We start from the raw sequence: 20,322 nt of genomic DNA on the forward strand, positions 1-20,322 counted from the left end.
AATGGTCACTTTGTAACAAGACGATCCGGGTGTAGGCTTCACCGAGTTCTAGATCGTAAGACAAGTGCGCTTACCTTGGGAGCCATCACTTGCCGAAGATGGAATCGGTTGGCTGTCCTTTCAGGGACGCTTGTGGGTTGCGCAAAGGCACTTTTGCACGGGCAGAGGTGCCGATAAGTCCATTGGAATGCCCTGTTCGTCAAGCCGTGCTGATTGAGGCCCATCCGGTGGTGTAGAATTGATGGCCATGTGCCCTGGTGGCAGATCACTCACGAGCAGTCCGGCATTTCGGGAAGGCAGGAGGGGTGCATCTGCCGACGAACCGGGAGCACAAAGCTGGGCCTGGCGCCGCGGATCAGGTGTCGACTGCGTGGCAGGTGCTGCCACGAGAGACGCCGGCAGACCTACCTCCGCCAGCGGGGCAGCGGAGGCACTAAGCCTAGCGTCAGTGCCCAGCTCAGCTGCACTCATGCATGGTTCCCAGGAGGCCTCAGACGGTGGGAGGACGTCTGGAGCTTCTTGAGAAGGCGAGGATGCAGTTCTCTTCAAATAGGGCACTTATTTACGTGGATGGAGTGGAGGGGCGGTAGTTTTAAACCATGTTAATGGTAGAAAAGCTAGCGGAAGTGTGTACGCCGAAGGTTTTTGTGTAGGAATTTTGGTGGGCTTTTACGTTGCGTAGTGCCGAGTGTTTTTGTGCATGAATTTTGGCGGGCTTTTACGTTGCGGAGTGCGAAGGTTTTTGTGTAGGAATTTTTACGTTGCGTGGTCGGCCGGACGATGGGTCGGCAAGCTAGGAAAGTCAAGGTGGACGGGGAGTTAGTGCAGTGCCAGGAGTGCGACCGTAGGTGCTATTTAGACGAAACCAAGTTCAGCAGCTTAGCCGAGGCAGATGGGGCTAGCTTCGCGTGCAAGATATGTAAGCGTTTTGAGGAGGCCATCCGGATATTGAAAGGGAAATGGGCAGCTAGGATTAAGGAACTCAAAGGGGACCCGAAAGTGGAACGAGAGGAACAAATTAAGCTAGAATCTCAGGTCGCCGAGTCGCTTAAGAGGGAGGAGGCTAATGCCGACCTGTTGGAGCGAATTGTGGGCGAGCTGAAAGGGGAGCGGTAAAAGCGGGCCCAGCTAGAAGAGCAGGTAGAAGCACTCAATTCACGGCTGGCAGGGCACCCCGGTTCGAAGCAGTGTCAGGTGGGGGACGAGGTTCGTCGATCATACAGTGCTGTAGTGCAGCAGGCTTTGAGTGGGGAAGACAGATAGTGAAAAACTGGACGGAGACACGCGACAATAGCGTACGGCGATGGGAGAGACAGCTAGTGCGATCTGGAGGGCAACAGTCGCAGTTAGGAAGCACAGGGTTAGAGCGGAGGAGGGTTATGGTAGTCGGCGACTCGAACGTAGCGATGGTTGAGGGAGGCGATTTGACGACAGTGAAGGCGGACAGGCGGGCGCAGGTGGAGGCCCAGTAGGAAAGTTCATGGTAGACGTAATGGCCAAAGCCCAGGAGCTCTTAGGGGGCAACATGGATGGCGAACACCTTTTTGTTATTCATGCTGGTCTCAACGATGTGCTGAAAGGGAGGGGCAAAAATCTCGAGAAGCAGTTAGAAGTGGGGATGCGTAGGCTTAGAGAGGCCTCTGAGAGTGTGCATGTGACCATATGCACAATCCCAGAGGTCCAGAGGCAGGCTACCGAAACGGAAAGGAGGGTCGTTGAGGCTAACCGTGTAATTAGGTTAATTAGTCGACGACTAGGATACGGGGTAATGGAAGCTAACATGGAAGTGTACGAGGTCAGCCCCCACTCTTTTGCATAGGATGGCACTCACTACAGTGGTGCCACTGGCAAGAGGGTGGGTAGTAGGATAGGTCACCAGGTAACAGCTTTTTTTGGGGAGAGGGATCTAGAGCTCAGAGGGCACTAGTATAGAGGAGGAAGAAACAAGGCCAAAGTAACGATGGAACCATAAGAGAAGAAATAGACACAAGGGTCAAGGCCAAGTTAATTCAGATTTAGGTGTCATTAACAAGTAAGGTGGCAGGAATAGACTTAAATGGGAGGAAATAGAAGAACAGTTAAGGCAGGAGGAATTCATGGTATATGGATTAGTGGAAATGCATATTAGAGACATGGAGCAACCACCCTGTAACCCAGACTACGCATGGGAATATTGCAATAGAACAGAGGGCAGCAGAAAGGGGGTGTAATTGAGGCATTCATTCATAAATGTAAGAATTTTCATTGGGTTAAACTGGGATGCAAGGAAACATGGCTAAAAGGAAAAGTGACAGGGGAGCAAACACTCCTTGGCTTTGTATACCTGTGGACAGCAGCTAATGCCACCGAGGAAAACAGGAAAATGTTAGAATGTATTGCAAGCGACATTGATAACCTGGGAGGACAGCGAGAGATAATTACATTAGGCGACATGAACGATCATATAGAAAACCTGGAGGAGTACACAGATCCGACAGGAAGCATACTGCATGATATGTGTGACAGGCATGATTTAGTTGTATGCAACAGTGCCCAGAAATGTGAAGGGCTCATAACATGGGAGACAGGGAGTCTGCACTCGACGATAGATTATGCGCTAATGTCACAGAAGATGTATAATCCATTAGGGGTAATGAGCATAGATGAACATGGTTCCAGAAGTCTAGGTAGTGACCAAAAACGTATCAAGTTGAGTTTCAGAAGAGAAACCAATATAGGACTGAAGCGAGATGAACAATCAGAAGAGAATTTTTACTGAGAAAAGCAATTGGAAGCAGCAGCCAAACAAATTGAGAAAGTAATTTTTGAGGATAATGAAACAGAATGGACTTATACAGAATTAACTCGATTACTTGAGCAAGAGCTAGCTAAGGTGCGAGTAAAGCCAAAAAGGAAAAGACGCAAACCCGAGTTGGTAGGATGAGGAGGTCAAGAGGGCGATAGAGAAACATCAGGAGGCGTTCAGGGAACGCAGATATTCCAAGAAGAGGGGGAACCAGAAGTTGAAGTGTACAGAAAATGGAATACCTTCATAAAATGTAGAAGGGAAGCATTCTATTTGATTAATGAGAAAATTAGAAGGAACGGTGCCCAATAGATGTCAAAAGTAAATAAAAAGGATAGAAAAGCAGCTCAAACATTCTGGAAACATCTAAACGCTATAAGTAATAAGACAAGGCTAGAGCAAAAGTTTAATGTTACAGACCAGGGTATTAGACTAGAAGGGGATGAAGCAATGAAACACATAGGAACAAAGATGACAGAAAAATTTATAGAAAGAAATGTCGCACATAATTTATCGAAGGAGGATAGACCGGTTACTGCAAATGCTTCACTTCAGCAAATAGAGTGGGAAAGGGCAGAGAAGAAGGTTCCTTGTGGCACGTCATCGGGACCAGATGGTATTCCAATTATGTTAATAAAGAAGCTAGGACCAAAAGCCAAGCAAACATTAATACAGGTAGTGAATAAAAGGATATTGGATGGCAAAGTCCCCGATGAATGGCGATTAAGTAGAATGGACATGATATATAAGGGAAAGGGGGACAAAGCTGACATAAGTAACTACCGCCCCATAGCAGTCACATCTGTAGTTAACAGGGTGCCGATGCATATTATAAAGGAGAGACTGCAGGCCTGGGTGAAGAACGAGGGGGTGCTAGGGGAGCTGCAAAATGGGTTCCGGAAACAAAGTAGGCTGGAGGACAATCTGTTTTCTCTGACGCTGTATATGGAGATTGCGGAAAAGGAACACATGCCCCTATGGCTATCATTTCTGGATACTGGGGGAGCCTACGACAAGGTTAGTCAAGTGTATTTGTGGGACATACGGGACACATTGGATGTGGGAGATGGAGTAATTAATCTTTTAAAAGATATATATATATATATATATATAGGTAACAGAGTGCTTATAAAAGGGGAAAAAATGTATCAGGGCCTATAGAGATACAGCGGGGGCTTAGGCAAGGATGTCCTCTGTCTCCTTTGTTGTTCATGTTATACCTGCAAGGCTTAAAGACCAAGCTAGGAAGAAGCGGAGTAGGCTTGAACTTTTCTTTTTTCAAGCAAGCGGAATGGATTAAACAGTCATTACCGGGACTAATATACGCGGATGATATAGTGCTAATGGCTGACAACAAGGGAGATTTGCAGAAGTTGATAGACATATGTGGCACAGAGCGAGATAGATTACGTGTCAAGTTTAGTAAGGAAAAATCTGCAGTATGATATTTAATGATGCGGGCGGCGAGCATAGACTACAGGAGTTCACGCTACAAGTAGTGGATGAGTACAAGTATCTTGAGGTGTGGATAAATAACTGTGCTTAGTATCTGGCAGAGCATGGCAAATATGTAATGAATAAAGCTAGTAGGAATGCAGATGTCGTGAAAAATAGGGCACTGTGGAATTAAAATAGGTATGAAGTGGTAAGAGGGATCTGGAAAGGGGTGATGGTTCCTAGCCCGACTTTTGGTAATGCGGTCCTGTGCAAGAGACCGGATATTCAAGCGAGGTTAGAAATCAAACAACGCGGCGTAGGGAGGCTAGGTTTGGGAGCACATGGCAATACACGAAATCAGGAAGTACAGGGTGACATGGGATGGGCGTCGTTCGAGAGCAGGGAAGCTAGCAGTAAAATAGTTTTTGAGGAGCGATTGAGAAAAATGGGGGAAAGCAGTGGGCTAGGAAAGTTTTCAAATACCTGTACATAAGTAATGTTGACACGAAATGGAGAAAGCGAACTAGAAATTTGACAATCAAATATCTGTACAGCAGTAGGGGGACAATTCAGCAAGAAACAGAGAGACCTCTGTGGAAAATAGGGATGCTGACGAAATCGACACTGGGAACATACAGGATCTTTAAGCAGGAATTGCCAAAGAAAATATAATTGTAGGGGAAGCTCTTTGTTGTTTGAGGCCAGGACAGGAGTTTTGTGGAACACGACATATAGAGTCAGGTACCACACGATAGACACGTTGTGCGTTGCGTGCGGAGAGGAGGAGGAAAGGGCTGAACACTTGATGCTTTTCTGTAAAGGGCTTCACACTACAGTGGAAAGCAGCGCGGCTGATATATCCAAGGCATTCTTGGTTAAGGACAGTGAGAGAGAGAGAGGGGGAGGGAGAGAGAACAACTTTATTGAAAATGCCTGCAGAATCGGTTAGGCTCCCTCCACGCAGGGAGGAAAAGCTTATACTGCGACGCGGCCACTACGTGAAGACAGTGAAGGGAAAGTAGATTCTAAGTGCGTAGAAGTAACCAAGTGAATGTTATCTGATTGTTCGCTAAAATCAAGACAAGGGTAATATTTCATAAGTCATGGCTAGGTGGCTTGAGCCACCGCCCGATTTAAAGGGTTCAGCCTTATCCATTCATCCATCCGTCCACTACGCTTATCCATACGCGAACGGTTTGCTAAAACATTGCACCTCCGCTGCGCTCATGCTCAGCGGGTTAGTGTAATTGGAGCGGATCGTAAAACCGGTCAGCTAAAACTATATACATCTCCATGCCGAAAGGTAACTGAAAGCAACACGATAATAGTCCTAAACAGCAGTTATTAGTTACCGACGTATTAAAGGTGGCGCTTTTAAACACTGCACATCCACCTCTTCTTTCAACCATCATAACAAACACCGCTTATGCCACGACGCAATGAAAAGAAAATTATGTGGCAGGTGCGCAATTTTTATGATGTGTTATGAAGTGTTCTTATGATGCGATGTGTGTAAATGCGAGCGCACGTATAAGTGGCTGATGGGGTCTGTTGCCATGTAGCGCTCACAGCGCGGTGGCGTCCACTGACAAACTGGGGCATTTCTGCGCCTTACCTTTTCTCAAAAGGAGCGGAATAATTATGCTCCGTTGATTTTGAGGAAAGGAAATGCGCATAACTAGCTCCCCGGGTCAGTGGACACCTCAACAAGGTTTCTATCAGTACGTGGCGGTAGGGCCGCCGGCAGCCTATTGCTCCGGAGGGTTGGTGGCGTCATTTGCGTGCCGTGTTTCTGCGACGGGTTTGTGCTGATGGCGAGGCTTTTCACCTCAACAGGGTTTTGAGGTTTTGAGGCACGTGGCGACCCGCCGCAGTGGCTCAGGGCACTCGGCTATCGAGCCCGTGTACCATGGTTCTAACCCGTCCGCGACGGCGGCGTTTCGATGGAGGCGAAACACAGAAGTGACCGTGTGCGTGCGATGTCGGTGCACGTTAAAAATCCGCGTTAAAGGTAAGCATGTGCATCATGATCATCAAATCTCGGCTTAACAGCCAGTACTGGAATAGGTATCATTAGTGAGAGCAATTTACCAGATTGCTCAGATCACATAAGCCGAGGAGCTGCTCTTGGACAGTTATTAGAAACACGCTTAGGCAACATGACGTGCACTGAACGACAAGCAAAACAGCCCGCTCTCCTGAGGCAGTGACCGAACCTGGTTGAGTCAAAATTCTATTGCTTACCTTTAAGCCTTGCATGCACAAATCTGGTATTAAGAAAACCTGCTCACTGCACGCAGAACTCTAATTTAAAATACCAGTTACATCAAGGAACAGTTTTTCAGGCAAGTGAAGCCCCTTTTGAACCGAAGAAAAAGAAGGCTGGAGAAACGCTAAGGCGCCCGTGTGCTGTGCTGTGTCAGAGTTTTTTTTATTAATTGGTATTTGGGGAAAGGAAATGGCGCAGTATCTGTCTCATATATCGTTGGACACCTGAACAGCGCCGTAAGGGAAGGGATAAGGGAGGGAGTGAAAGAAGAAAGGAAGAATAAGGTGCCGTAGTGGAGGGCTCCGGAATAATTTCGACCACCTGGGGATCTTTAACGTGCGCTGACATCGCACAGCACACGGGCGCCTTAGCGTTTTTCCTCCATAAAAACGCAGCCGCCGCGGTCGGGTTCGAACCCGGGAACTCCGGATCAGTAGTCGAGCGCCCTAACCACTGAGCCACCGCGGCGGAGCCGGTGTCAGTGCACGTTAAAGATCCTCAGGTGGTCGAAATTATTCCGGAGCCCTCCACTACGGAACCTCTTTGTTCCTTTCTTCTTTCACTCCCTCCTTTATCCCTTCCCTTAAGGCGCGGTGTCAGTGCACGTTAAAGATCCTCAGGTGGTCAAAATTATTCCGGAGCCCTCCACTACGGCACCTCTTTGTTCCTTTAGTCTTTCACTCCCTCCTTTATCCCTTCCCTTAAGGCGCGGTACAGGTTTCCGCCGATATATGAGATAGATACTGCGCCATTTCCTTTCCCCAAAAACCAATTATATATATATATATAACAATTATAAAGCCAGCGAGCCATTTCGGCTCGTCGCGCCGTATGCCCTATGTCGTATGCCGCATGCCGTGGCCGGCCTTGAGCCGCCGTTGCCTAGCAACACCGCAGCCGTGCTGCAACAGATGGCGCCGCCGTCGACGCCACTGCCGTCGCCGCTCGCTCTATCAGATGCGCTCCGCTGGGGTAGAGGGAGAGGAGGTGTCGCCTCGTGGTGGGTATATAAAAATTAATGTGGACTAGCTCAGCTATTCCAGTATATACAAAGCGAAAGATGTCGGCGTTCACTGTGTTCATTGGCGTTGGCGTTGGCAATGTTCTAGACGGCGATGGCTTTGAGGAAAGGAAGGGCGCATAACTGGCAACCTGGATATGCGGACGTCTCATTCGTGCTTTGATACATGTGGCGCTAGTGAGAGAGAGGTGTGGCCTGAATGCATTAGCGCTGACAGCGTTGTGGCTGACATGCGGCACTGCAGCAATTGTTAGGCCGCAGCGCTCATTTGGTGATCAATCTCTCGCGATCAACCATTTACTGCATGCCACCTCCCAGGCTGACAAGGAGGGCGCGCTGCCCATCCAGTGTGCGGAACGCAATCAAAGCACGGTTTGGCAGTTGGACACCAACGCCACGTACATGAAAGCGAGTTTGAAATCTCCACTGACCCATGGAGCCGGTTGTGCGCCGTTCGTGAAAATGAACGGCCTTTTCAAAGTTGTCAATGCCAATGAACGCAGTCGGCTCACTTGTTCTGTTTGATTTTTGAGGAAAGGAAATGGCAAAGTAAACATCTCACATATCTCGATGGACACCCGAACCGCGCCGTAAAGGAAGGAATAAAGGAGGGGGGAAAGAAGAAAGAGAAAACTGAAAATTGAAAGTTGGTTTAGGAGAAAAGGTGGTGGCGGTGGTGGTAAACTTTAATCAATATTGAGCCATATCTAAACTATTCCTGGGTTGGCTCTTGGTCGCGTGAAGTGGCCGGCAGTTGGTGACGTCCGGCGACTTCCAAAGCCTAGCCCACCAGCTCCTTTTGGACAGCTGGGTCGGAGCTGGACACCGCGTCCTTCCATCGCTCGAGGTCAGTGAGTTGCCACTCTGATGGCGGCTGGAACTCAGAGCATATGTATATTATGTGATGGAAATCAGCTCTTGGTGCTCCGCATAGGGTACACTCTGGAGAGAATTGCCCTGGGTGCATTAGTGCTAAAAGGGCGGGGGAGAGAAAAGTGCGAGATTGTAGCTGGCGCCACGTCACTTGCTCTAATTTAGTGAGTGATTTGTGAGGTGGAGGATAGTAGAGTCGTTGATCTCTGTAGTGGAGTGAAATTTCGTGGTATGTGATCATTCGGTCACGGGCGCTCCCTGGCTCGGCGGCTTGCCCTGCTCGGTTGACGTACGCTCGAGCGGTGTCATGGGCAGCTTAGCCCTCCTGACCAAAGCCTTTTGGGACTGAAGGTACGAACAGCCAGGCAGGGCCGCCTCCCAATCCTCTCTGGTAGGGATGGGGGGGGGGGGGGGGGGCAGAGAGCTTAGTTGCGCTGGCAAGCCCAAACCATGTAGTAGGTGTCAGCCACCTCCCCATAGTGTTTACACCTGCCAGTGAACGCGGGATCGAAGTGTTTTAGTACTGCCGGGCACAGCATTGTGTTCGTGAATAATCGGAGTAGAACGCGTTCGTTTGCTTTCCCCAGTCCCTTTGCAGAGGCCGGGTACAGGCGATGCCTATCCTTATAATAGGATGTGATAACTTTGAAGGAGAGTAAGTGGCTACCTTCAGGTTCCACGTGCTCAGGAGACAATAGGAGCGCCCGGTGAATGAGTGCTCAGGCCGCCGCGTCTGCAGCTTCGTTTCCTGCTAGGCCCTGATGGCCCAGAGTCCAAAACAGGCAGCGGGGTGTAGGATCGGTATCCCGGCTGCAGTTCCTTAGTATTCGTTCAGCTAGTGGAGTTATCCAGCCAGCCTCATAATTACGACATGCCGAACGGGAGTCTGTTATTATGTGTTTGGATTTTGAATCAGAAGCAGCTAGGGCGATGGCAACCTCTTCAGCTTGTGTTGTGCCTGGGGCTCGAAAGGAAAGCCCATCCACCTGCATTTCTTGATGTATGACCGCGGCCGTGTACCACCCCAGTGGGTAGGCCCACCTACATCTACGTAAAAGACACCATGTTTGTTGCCATTGTGGTGCGCTAAGGCTTCCGCCCTAGCCTGACGACGACCACTATGATCCTCCTTGTCCATCTTAGTGGGGAGGGGTCGAACTCTGACGGCGCGTCTCCAGAGTTCGGGCACTCGGACCCGCTCCTGAATGTGAAAATCATGTTGGATGTGAATACGGGCTAGCAAGTGCCGACCCGACTTCGTTTGGGCTAGCCTCGTGTATTGATTTGTGAGATGGGCTTTCTTGAGTTTCTTAAAAGTGTTCACCACTCCCAATGCAAGAAATCTCGCATTGGAGGTGGACACAGGAAGGTCAAGTGCCCTCTTCATCATTTTGCGGAGTATTACCTCAACTTTGTCTTCGTCGTGCTTCCGCAAGGGTAGATAAGGGACCGAATAGAGGATTCGGCTGATTACGATAGCATGGGCCAGCCACACGGCCTCCCTGCTTCGCAAACCCCCTCTCTTGTTGGAGACACGACGGACCATACGGCCTACTTGGTCTCCAACTTTGCGGAGTTTGTGCAATGTTGTGTCTACTCATCTTTGGCTATGGATGAAGAAAGAGCCCGAGTATTCGAATCTCTTTGGCCTAGTGTATGGGGCCACTTCTTAAGGAGAGATGTATTTGGGTAGTGTCCTTAGGGGATGTCCTAAGGTGCACAAATTCATACTTGTTGGGTGCGCATTGGAGACCACTGTGCCCTGTGTAGCGATCCACTACGTGAGCGGCTGTTTGCAGGCATTCCTCCATGCGCCCTAAGTTTCCCTCTGTGGCCCAGATTGTGATATCATCGGCATACAGCGCATGCCGTATGCCTTCGATACCATTCAACTTGCCTGGGAGATGCAGCGTCGCCAAATTAAAGAGTAAGGGGGATAGCACCGCGCCTTGTGGTGCCCCCCGCGTACCCATTTGATACGGACCAAATTCTTCCTCTTGTATTCTGATTAGAGCGGGTCGATCGGTCAGGAAGTCTTTGATATAGTTGAAAGTGTTGCGGCCACAGTTGGTTTCATTGAGGTTTCTCAGTATGACGCTGTGTTTGATGTTGTCGAAGGCTCCTTTCAAGTCCAAGGCCAGGACGACCTTGTCATTGTGTGGGTGTTCGACTGGTTGTATTATGTATCTGTTGAGTTGGAGGAGTACGTCCTGTGCCGACTTATGTGGGCGAAAGCCGAACATAGTGTCTGGAAATGTGTTTCGTTGCTCCAAGTATTCAGAGCGCGGGGACCCATATGAGTTGAATGCGCCTAGTGGGGGGCTGAGAGGAGTTGGGAATTTTATGGGCGACGGCATGCGTCCGCTCTTTTGCAAAGTTTCTGATCGCGGTTTTTGAGTGACTAAGTACGAGTGTGGCAGTGGTGGAGATCGCAAGGGCAATTGCAGCTCCTTCAGCTTCTAGCGAGGTATGCGTTAGGACCGATGCAACTGCTAGAGGTGAAAGATTGTGGCCGATTACGGAAATGGCAAAGGTGGGCTGAGTGGTGTCTTCCGCGGCATCTACGTAGACAGCCTCCGTGTGTTCGTTATAACGTTTTTGTAGTGCCTGGGCTCTTGCTGCACGTCGCGCTTGGTGGTGGACTGGGTGCATCTTTTTTGGGAGTGGATGTACTGTTAGAAGGAGGAAAGGCGCGGCGCTGCGCATCGGCGGAACACCTGTGGCTTGGTGCACTAGCGGCGCATGCGCAGTAGCGACAAGGGAGCGAGAGAGAGAGGAATATCCGCGGCGAGGCGCGCGTTGTGACGTCATATTCTTCCTCGGAGCACCGCCACGGTGAAATCGCAAGATCGCGACCACTAATGCTTTCGCTTTAATATATGCGCTTCGCCTCAGTGTATTGTAGTCGTTGCGGAGAGCGCGAAAAAGACGCAACAATGACAGAACGAAGCGAAGAAGAGACAATGCGCTCAAGAGACGCCAGAATAACGCGCCGCACGACTTGAGAATCGTTTAAACGAAGATGCAGATAGAAGAAGTCGTGCCACGTCCCGGAGTGACAAACTGCGGAGGAGACCGGTTTGAGTTCTCGAGAGCGTGAGAATGAGACGCTGCGTAGACGACGTGCCGGGGAAACGAAGCTTACGCAATTCAACTAGGGTTAACCAGAGCTAAACCACAGCCGATTTTTTTTCTTTTCGTATGTGGTGATGAGGACGCCGGCAGCTTATTGATGGCTGCTGGCGGGGTTTTGGCACAGCGAGCCAGGTAACGATATTGCATTAAAATATCTCTCCTGCTGGTGCGCTTAGCAATTTCCTTATGCCTCGCAATTTCTGCAGCTTTATGTTCCCCGTGGCCTTCTCAGCGCAGGTGCATTAACGTTTGTTTACCGTGCACGTCTCGCCTCGGTTGATCAGTAACAAACGTTGGGCTCCTGAGCACGGGGGCGTCAGAAAAAATTCCGGCCGCGGCAGCCGCGTTTCACCAAAAGCGAAATCCTAAACACGTCCCTGTGCTGATCGAGCTATGCCAATGCACGCTGAAGAACCACGCGAATCTGGAGACCCCTGCTACGGGGCCTCTTTCTCTCTTCCTCATTTAGCCCCACCGCCCACGGAGCACCTGAGCCCTTCACCGAGATATGACAAAATTACCGCGCGCATTTCCATTCGTCAGAATCACTTTATCAGAACGTTCGCACCGTCGAGGTTACTAAGGCACGGCGGCGGACCCAAGGCTCGCGTTCTTCCAGGCTCACTTTGTATGTGAACACTTGAACCACGCAGTGAGAAAATGCAAAAGCAGCCCGCGGAACGTAACGCGTTGCGGCTGCCGCTTTGTCCCCTAAATAGCCTATAACAAAGCTGTTACAGCTCTCGCTATTAAAAAAAAGAAGTTCGGCTGGGGATTAGCTCAGCTAGTCCAGGTTATCCAAAGCGAAAGCTGTCGACGTTCATTGTATTTATTGGCGTTGGCGTTGATAACGTTCCAGACCGAAAATTTTGAAGAAAGGAAGCGCGCATAACTGGCTCCCTGGGTCAGTGGACGCTTCAATCACGCTTGGAGGTACGTGGCGTTGGCGAGAGAAAGTTGTGGGCTCAATGCTTTAGAGCTGACAACCTTGTGGCAGACACGAGACATCGCGGCAATACGCCGCAGTGTTGATTGCGTGACCAACCTCATGCGATCAACCATTTATTTAACTAACTCCTGCCAGCGTGGGACGGTGGGTGCGCCGCATGTCCAGTGTTCGGAACGCACTAAAAGTTATACCCCTGTCACACGGCCAGTTTCAATCACCCTCGAGTCGAGGGTCTTCGAGATTCTCAATCGCCATCGAACTCGCCGCTGCTACACGGCAAATCTCAATGGCCATTGAAATGGTTCTCGTGTCTTACGCCACAGATGAGTGGCGCCACAATCGCTACTTTGGATTTTGCAAAAATAACAAAAATAGTTGATAAATGTATACTAAATGCTGAAATACAGGCATATGCGAAAGTCGTTAAAAACCCTTTTAGTTGCACGTACGCGACGTACATATGCATACACTGCTGTAGCCACTTTAATACAAGACGAGCCAAAACCAAGCCAGTCCAACTGCGTCGGAGCGCTGCTTCGTCAGGCTTAAGACCGGGGAAATCGCCATGATATCTGAAAAACAAGAGCTATTTTTCTCTTGAAACTTTATGCGAGAGTAAGAATGGGCAAATCGAAGGCGAATACAACAGCTTAGAACACGATATTGCTTTGAGGGATTAGCGACGAAGCTGTTATCGCTGTGAAGCGGGCGGGCAGGGTGCCGCCATGTTGTCAACGTTAAGTACGCAAGCAACGCAAAGACTGCAACGCAAAATGAATGCGCTTAATGCGCTTAAAACCAGTCTAATATAATTTTAAAATAATTTTACAAGCTGCTTACATTAAATTTTATGCGAATAATGTTTGTTCATGTTTTTTCATCGTGAATGTGTCGTGTACGAAAGTGCGCTTGGCGCCGCTCGGAGCAACGCTAGCAACCTTGGGCAGCGCTCGAAGGCCCTCGAAATCTCGATGGAGTTCTGCGCTACTCCGTTGACTCGATAGGCTATTGACTCGATCGCCATTGAAACTGCCCGTGTGGCAGCGCTCGATCGCCTTTGAGTCGATAGACTATCGGTTCGAGGGCCCTCGAAATGCCCGTGTGACAGGGGTATTAGACTCCAAGCCGCGTCTTCTCGGATAGATCACGTGATCAGGAAGCAGCCACTCCGGGGCTGTGGAGCCCTGAAGCAGCAAAGTCACGTGATGCGCTGTTATGGCAGCGGTACCCCAAGTAAATTCAAGGTCAAACGTGTGGCGACGACCAAATCACTCCGACGATAGTAGTTAACGCTTTCGCTTTCAAAAACCTCCCTTGTCTTCTCAGCTGAGCTGCAAAAACGCTTGTGACACGTCGCGGCTGCTCAGTATTTGCGGCGCTGGACCTGCAGCTGAACACGAGCACACGGGACCAAATTCCGGCTGGAGCGACAGCATTTAGATGAAGGCTAAATCCTAGATACCCGTTCGCTGCGCTATGCCAGTGTACGTTAACGAACCCCAGGTGGCCGAAACTAATCCAAACGCCTCTCCTATGGGGCCTATTAGCCCTCATCTCCACGGCGCAGTTGGGGGTACACCGAGACATGAGAGAATTAACGTCCATTTCCGTTCGTCAAAATCAATTTATTGTAAGGATCGCGAGATCGAAGTCACGATGCAATGGGCCCAAGCCTTGGACAAATCTGCTCTTAGGCTCAAGAGAGTAATGGGTGTCCAGGAGGACGCACTGTAGGTTGGGCGCCGGTCCAACTATGAAAGACGGCGGAAAACGAGTTTCAAAGTGCGTTCCGTCGTACTACACTCGAATCTCGTGGATGCAGGGGTGTTGTCTCGGCAGCCAGGCCATGAGCATCTCACCGTCGTTTCGGTCGTACTACTATCGAACCTCGTGGATGCAGGGGAGTTGTCTCGGAAGCCAGGTCATGGGAATCTCGCCGTCGTTTCCGTTGCCAAAATCGTGATACCAGGCACTGCAATCATCGGGGTGGTAACAGGAACGCACGTCGCCCTCCTAAAACTTACAATACCAGCCTTGGGCCCGCAAAGCCGTGTTCCCCGAGGCAAGGTGGTCGATAAGCTAGCATTCCATGAACGCGTCCGCGGAGCAGGAGCGTTCGTTGCTAAGGCCACGTAGCAAGCATTCCAGGCTCCATCGCCAAGGGTAATGGCCTTCGTCGCCCGCTCCTGCTCTTCGCTTTAGCATCCGTAACACAGCGTTCATGCTGGCAGCCACAGCGCGACGCGTAGAAGGTCTGTTTCTTCCACTTGGACGAAGACGTAATGTTGGCATTCACGCTGTGAATGCAGAAAGCGTCCGAGGTTCTTCTGGTAACACGAGCTCCAATTTCTGGATCTTCAGATGCGTCCCCGCTGATCCCACAGAAAACACTATCTGTTCAAACGCAAGAGAGTCCTCCGTTGTCAGAGCATTTGGAAGAGTAATCGACCAAACGAAGCCTTTCCCGCATACTGCCACGCTTCCGAACACGACAGCTGCCACCATCATTTTCTTCTGGCTTCGTCTTGGCTTGTCTCCAGGGCAGTCTCTTAAAACTTCAGACTAAGTGTGAAAGTTCTTGTTTCGGTTTTTTTTTTCAGTTAAATCTGAATTGTAAATTGTGTGGTTTAACATCCCGAAGCGACACAGGGGCTATGAGGGACGCCGTGGCTGATGACTTCGAAATTATTAAACCGTTTGGAGGTTTTTCAAAGTGCGCCAACCTCGCTCAGTACATGGGCGCTTTTAGCGTTTCGCTAATCTAAGTGAGGGTGTCGCGGCCAGAATAGGACCGCTACCGTTTTCGTGTTTTTTTATTTTTCAGGAAGCAAAACAAAGAAAAACGACGTTAGTTAAAAAAGAAAACAGAACTTTAACGTTCGATTTAGTCAGTGTATTAATTCTACATTTTACTATATACTCATCGAGAATAAAGACCGAATTCTCACATGCCGTAATCAGCAATAATAAAAATAATAATAATAATAATAATAATAATTAACTGCTTGCTACGAGCGTAGGCAAAGGGCAGCAACTGCTTCACTCTTCGAGGACACTGAACTGCGCTATGAAGGAAGAAATGGAGGGATTGAAGAAAGAGGCGGAAAGCCGCCATCTCCTCTGTAGAATAAAGCATCATAGATGTATAAATGCTCTAACACATGGCGTGCCACTTCTGACCAAGAAATACGCGGGCTGTAAACTTTGAGAATGCTGGAATGCAGTAGTATATACGTTAATTTAATGAATGTCTTATAGCCTAGGGGAGGAGCCCGTACTGAGATGGTAAGATGTCTTCTATATTCAGTGCTTCAACTCAGGATACTACAGCATACACATAATAAAAATTGGTTTTGGGGGAAAGGAAATGGCGCAGTATCTGTCTCATATACCGGCGGACACCTGAACCGCGCCGTGAGGGAAGGGATAAGGAGGGAAAGAAAGAAAAAAGGAAGAAATAGGTGCCGTAGTGGAGGGCTCAGGAATAATTTCGACTACTTAGGGACCTTTAACAGGCGCTGACATCGAACAGCACACGGGAGCCTTATCGTTTTGCCTCCATAAAAACGCAGCCGCCGCGGTCCCGGGCTCGAACCCTACCGCGGCGGCTGCGTTTTTGTGGAGGAAAAACGCTAAGGCGCCCGTGTGCTGTGCGATGTCAGTGCACGTTAAAGATCCCCAGGTAGTCGAAATTATTCCGCACCCCTCTTGGCTCTAAAACATAACTACGACTGCAGAAATAAATATTTTCGCAAATTATATGTTGCAAGAAAGCATTGTTTTACATTCAATATGTCCTGTAATAAAGCGTGCTTACTGTACATTACAGTAAGTGAGCAGGAACAGATATGAGTAAAAGAATTCACTCATGGCGAGAGTGGGCTTTTTTTTCATACCGCCAAATTTAGCTAACCGTGGAGAATCATTTTTTGCGTGCACAACAGACACACTTTTCAGATGAAGCGTTCGTTAAAAAAAATTGTTAACGGTTAAAATACTACACTATGCAAGCTTCGTTTTCGCATTGTGAAACACAGCAACATTTCATTGCTGTAGTCTGCTATAGTGCGGGACGCGCCGTATATCCCTGCATAGGCTTTGTTCGAGCCAAGAGAAACTTGCCCGAGCCCTTGCTTTTCTATGAGAAAAGAGTTTTAACGCACCAAGTGCCGGCTCTCGCCATGTCCTGGCGCTGCGCTCACAGACTTTGCTAAGAAATACATGTATTAGGAAGCGAGACCTCTCCTATCACAGGTAATTAAGTGACGGCCGTGTTCATGCTGACAAGTGCAACATGCGGTCATTTGCGTGAATTTATTCATGAAGTGGCAGTCGTTTCTGCATGCGATACGGGGCCACAGCCAGTCTCCGAAATGAAGCAAACGAAATCCTCTGCGAGTACGGTTAACATAAGTTGCGCTGTTCGAAGTATAGTTTCCGCTTTTAAAACGCTAGTGTCTCCGACACTCCTTCGAGAAATGTGCAGAGTGGTAACCACTGCAGACAGCTAAGTTCTCAATTCAAAAAAACATTGTTCCGTTCTTTCACATTTCAATGTACAGGTAGCGCAGGTTTCTGCTGGACAAAGTCAGCTTACTGCGTAAATGGCTTCAAGCGACGGGGCAAATGGGCTTCAGGCCGATCAAGCACCCAGCTAGCTCTGGACGCCTTCGGCGGCTTCGTATCTGAAATAAAATGCGTGCGTAGCTAGAAAACTACACCACCGCAAAGCTCACATAGCATCAGTGAAAGCTACAGTGGTAAAAACGAAACTGAAAAACAAAAAATTCAAATCCATATAGCACAGTCAACAAGCCACCAGATGTCGATCCGAATGCGCTGTCTTCCTGGCATACCTCGGGCGTCTATGGTGGATGAAGTCTAGAGCCGCCAGCTTTCGCTCTAGTGAATAGTAAGAAACTGTATGCCTTCTCCGGTACTGCCTATTTTCACGAAATCGACGCCACGCTGCGGCGGCGCCGCGCACTATTCGAAATAGGATCTGCGCGCTTGGAACTATGTCGTTTGCTCCGTTGCGATAGATTTGCCGTCGCATTGAGACGTTGTTTTCATAGTTTTTCTATAAAACACATTACTTCCGGCATACTTTTTGGCGTGCAGCTAAAATATCGAGGGTCTCTCCAAAGTTTTCCTTCTATATGCGGTTCCCTTCACCCATAGGGTTTCTAAATATTGCCTAGAGGGAAAGCTGGCGCCACGTTCTATGGGAGTTTCTTGAAGGGTATGACATAGGAGCGCTGCTGCATTAATAATTGCGCGCTAACGAAATACAAGATTCTAACTGTGCAAATTCTCTCGTGAGTGCAATAAAGGGAGAGAGAGCATAGGAACAGGAGGTTTTCCCCGCTATATTATAACACTAACTTCACCATGACGGCGCAATTCTTATCAGGCACTAACCCTATGTTTCTAAAAACAATTGCCTGCACTAAAATGGCTTAAGTAACTACAAGTTTGAGCACACTTCAGTAACGGGCTCTGTGCAAGCGCGAAGAGTTTCCATGCTTGATTGTTCTGTAATGACAGCCTTTATCACGGCATCCGTATACGGTGATAAGGTACTTCACTATCCATGGAAACGGGGGTAGGGCGATATGGCTATTTCAATCGATTTCCATTTGATCCTGGTTTTTTTTCTCGCATTTCGCTATTGCACCGTGCCCACGCTCTTACGGGAATCATTCAGTAAGGCGGGCGGATGAAAAGCATCGGATGAAATCGAACGATAACAATTCTATCATAGCTGCCTTAAATTCATTACGTCTTCCGTCCACTGCTTAAAAAACAGCCCGCGGAAAAGGTGCCCTCCGTGTTCTTGCTTGCCCCCTGTAGATGCGATTAAAAATCTACATTCATATTTTAAGTAGTGTGAGGTAATAAAGTTCATGAAAACAGTTCAAGTTAAAGCTAACGCTACACTGACTGGCAGACTTTTCTTGCTTGTATTCCTGTCCAAACACTAAACAAATCTTTGTTCAGTCGCTGCAGAAGGCAGAAAACCGAGTTTTTAATTTTGTCATTCACCTGCTCGTTGTAGACGTACCCAACAATTGTGGGTAAAAGCATTTTCCAATGAAAAAGAGTTTCTGAGCGCATTTTTTTATATATTGTAATATTTCACTATAACAATCAATAAATCTGCAGATCTCCTATCAGCAGGCTTGAATTTTTTTTCTATTAACGTTTTCGCTGTCGTCAAAGGCTTTCCCCATTGGTTTTTTATGTCAGTCCGCACTGCTCGAAGCGAGCGATGGAAAAAGTTTAAAAGAAAGATTTTGCTGCATATCGAAAGTATGGACCATTACCTTCAATATTTCTATACAAGTGTCTTGCAGTTTCCCAGCTTTCAAAATTTTTGTCCAAGAATGTTGGACATGATTAATCTTAAATTCTCGCTATAGCCTTCTTCGACCGCCTACTGGTCTAAATTCACGCCGGCTTTTTTTCTCAAGCGCCAGGCATCGATTTGTTTCTTGTCTCTCATTTATTCCTTTACATCCCCCGAGAAACGAAAGCGTAGCTCACGTAGGTTGCCACCATCGGCGAACAATGGGAAGTTTTAAAACAAGCGGGATTCCACCTATAGGCTGCCTGCAGGAGGAGTCCTTTATTCGTAGAGCCGCCATGATGGTTTCCTTGAGACACCCCTTCTGCACTCTAAACACGGATGCCTCTATACAGGAGTAAAAAGTGCAGTAAGATGTCCTCCACACTCCATAAAAGGCAGAGCGTTATAGATCAGTTTACTCCCTTTTTACTATTTTCCGTTTAGAGTGTTGGTAGCGAAAATCGCCAGCAACGCTGACGGTTTGCTTCGCCGAAGGTCGAAGTCTTTTTCTACACAACACACTTTCCACTCCTAGTTACGAAGTGTGGTGTGTACCTTTTCCGTTGGCACAGTGGAGGACAAATGTTTGCTTCCCGTGTCCTGTCTTCATTTCCGGATGATGACTGGACGTGCTTCCAAGCGTTTTGGCAGATCCTCCGCGTTATGCGTACAACGAGCAGTCCGCTCAGGAGGCCAATTACAAAAACAGTCTCGCTGAAAAATTTCAACCGTGGGCAGTTTGGTTTCTCTAAATTTTCATTGTTTTTTGTAGCGAGAGCTACACTGGGTTACCTACCAGTCGAGCAGTTCGCGGTGGTTGGGAGAGGACAGTTGTGCGCATGCGCCGTTACCACGGCAACCGGAGAGGAGCAGATGGCGCGGCGTGCGCTTCGCCGCCGCCGCGGCCCCGCGCCCGCTCCGCCCACGGAACGAAGCGCGCCGCGCGCTTCGTCGCCGCCTCGCCGCACGCCGTCTATCACCCGAGCCGCGCGTCGCATGCGCAGTATTGCCTATAAAAGGCGAAGATGTAATGGGCGTCTGTATCACAAAGTTTGACATAGATGCAGAGAAGGAGAGTCCAGCCGCTGCTAAAGGGTGGTATAGACAAGACAAGATTAACTCTTCCAAACCTGAGGTTGTCGCCTGGCACTTGGCTACTCATCAAAGTCAGAATGAGCGTCAGAAGGCGAAGAGAGCAGCGGAGACGCCCGACCAGAGAGGGGAACGGCTTGCCAAGGAGAAGCCAAACTGCCGGGCGTAATAGACGGCGCATAGCCGCCGAGATGGAGCCTATATCTATATGTCTCTCACTGCTAAACATACAGTGACCAAAACAAGATCAGCCAAGGAAACGTACCTCTCGCTACGTATATCCTGGCATAGCCGAGCTAAGCCACCGCCAACTTTTTCTGATCCTCATTACCTCCTTTTCCGCTGTTCCACTGTACCCAACAAGACGGCAAACCCCACCACACAGCTTCTTCGCGGCAACGCGACAGCACAC

This window comes from Amblyomma americanum, chromosome 3, assembly GCF_052857255.1.
Source record: "Amblyomma americanum isolate KBUSLIRL-KWMA chromosome 3, ASM5285725v1, whole genome shotgun sequence".
NCBI lineage: Eukaryota > Metazoa > Arthropoda > Arachnida > Ixodida > Ixodidae > Amblyomma > Amblyomma americanum.